Below are 2,718 nucleotides of genomic sequence, written 5' to 3' on the forward strand. Positions count from 1 at the left end.
TCAGTTAATTTTATAGTTTCTGAATAGAATTTATGTTTGAATTACAGAAAATAGTGTTTTAGTTATTCCAACAGGAAAAAAATACAAATATGTACAATTTATATTCAGTATGTCAATGAAATATTCGCTCAATTTGTAATTTTTCCTGGATAAATTTCAATTTTAAGCGATAGGCATTAATAATAATTCACTTAGTTTGTCTGAAATTTATTTTAGGTGCTTGAAACAAATTATTTTTACCTGAACTACAGTCCGTTTGCTATAACTCTGTGCATGTTTCTGCAAGGAATAGTTTGCAAAAACAGTACTCTTTGCTAACAATTGTCTCCAGAACCAACTCTATAATAATTAACGAATGGTAACATTTTTATTAGGACGTTGCTGTTTCTTATACGACGAGACGGTAATGCAGAAAGCTACATTTTGTAGCATACGTGACGAGCTCTTTGCATCTTTGTGTTTTATGCACAAAGTTAGAGCAAATGGACAAAATAAACTTCCATTTCTGAATCTGTCTTTGGTCGTACAAAATTGCATATATTTCATTTACTTATAAAATAAAGTCTATTTTTGTTATGATAAGTTAACAAATAAACTTTAATTTATTCGTTCTGTAAAGAAGTATTTGTAAATATCGGTTAATTTTATAAAGTAAAAATAACTTTTATTGACGTCGTGTATACTTCAGCACTCAATTTTTATTAATGTAGATGTTAGATTATATATATATATATTTAAATGATTGATTTTAATTTTAATTTAATATTTTATTTTTGTGAAATGATATAATGAACTGGATATTGAACCAGTCTTTAAGAAAATAAAGTATTTTTCCCGTTTATCTTAGATCTCGTGTGTTTTTATTGAGACAATTCACCTATACACACTGGGATGAAACCATTTAATCCTCTTGCAAACCTTGTAACCGGTGCTGTCAACGTTTGTACGCGATTCGGTTCGATAGATTCGGAATTAGACAATTCGAATTTTTATCCGGAAAGAGGATATTCTTTGATGTAACAGTTGAAAAAAGAAAATTTCGCTTGAAGAAGGATCTAGTGAGGAGCCGAAAATGTTTGCGTATGAACTTTGACAGTACTGGTTACAAGGTTCGCAAGAGGATTAAATGTTTTTATTGAATTTTAAAGTTACATTAAGAGGTTTTGTTACTCAAACTTTATGATAAGTAATAATTTAATATTAAGACAGATTCTTATTTTATTTTTGGTGATCTAAAATTTATTTAATATCATAAATTATGGATTTTCTTATCATTTTTAGTGTAATACGTACAGTATTTAGGCAATGGGTACATTCCAGTTTGCATCAGTTTCGGCCACAACCGATGCACCAGTGAACGATTTAATCATTCTTACTGGAATGTTCAGCAACCTAACAAGATGGAAGAAAACAGTGCTATCTGTAGACTTATTTTGTCAAAACAACTTTGGGTTAATAGGTATGAGTAGTAAAAATGGGCCCGCCAGTGGCAGAGCGGTTCCATCCCTGAATACTGGGAGTTCGGTTGTGGGTTTGTGCCTCACCCAAATAGGCTGGCCATGTGGAATTTTCTGGGATTCCTCCATGTCTGTAATGCTTGAATAGGGGCCAATTACCCTTAAAAGACCTCCTGGAAGGCATTTCTCTCCCACGTAACATCGCGTATCCAGAGAAGGCAATGGGGAACCACTCTGGTACTAACTTTCCCAGGATATCACTTGGCATACTAACTAATCCGTACTAACCTGTGCCGGGTGTTCGCCAACATCGGGGTGATCTGATATGGCACATGAAGAAGTAAAAATGGCATTGATAATATAATTATGGATGCAGTCTTATTGCTTTATCTGAGCTCACTATGCAATGTGCATCAGTTGCTGCATCAATGAACTCAATGTCAGAGCATATTATAGTACATTGCATTTCGTCGATGTGCTGTTTGATGCTTAGTGAATGTACCCAATAATTTATATGAAATAAATCACTACTGAACAGTTGAGATGAGAGTTTACTAATCATTGGCAGCAGGACCAATGGAGGTAGATGTGCAGATTGTTCACTGCTCAAGGATGGCTAATTAAAGGGGCAGCATTTGATTGATTATGTGTGTAATGAAATTTATTTTTATGGTACCGTTAAGAAATCCCAGAATTATATATACAATGTCCATATGATGTATCTGCCCCATATCCATTTAGAGATAATATAACCTTGATTTGGTATTGTCATTGTGTTATTGTATCTCGTGTAATCTTATATATATGAATTGACTATTTCTTAATTACTTTCATTGATTTTTAAGGGGGGATAGTTTTTTAAAAGTGCAAAACAATGGTTCATATGCTCTTGGTGGTCGTTATCGTCATTGATTATGATCAATAAAATCTCATCTAAGACTGCTTTGGGTGATCAAATGAAAGGTTTACTTGTGAGGCGTAAGCTCTACAGCAGGCCTTGGCAACCTATGACCTGCGGGTCACCAAGTGACCCACTTGAGTTCTGAAAACTTTATTTTCGGATAAATTTGAGACATTGTAGAAAGATTTGGAAAAATCATTATGATCTTTCCATGATATCAACGTGTTGGGCTTCACTTCCTATGAAGTTTTCATCCCTGAAAAAAATTGGCTTTGCCATTTTGTTTACATTCAGTTCAACTTATAAATGTGAGCAAATATTTTCACACGTGAAATTTATTTTAAGTAAGAACAGGAGCAG

This window comes from Centruroides vittatus, unplaced genomic scaffold (genome assembly GCF_030686945.1).
Source record: "Centruroides vittatus isolate TY-2023 unplaced genomic scaffold, ASM3068694v2 contig_318, whole genome shotgun sequence".
NCBI lineage: Eukaryota > Metazoa > Arthropoda > Arachnida > Scorpiones > Buthidae > Centruroides > Centruroides vittatus.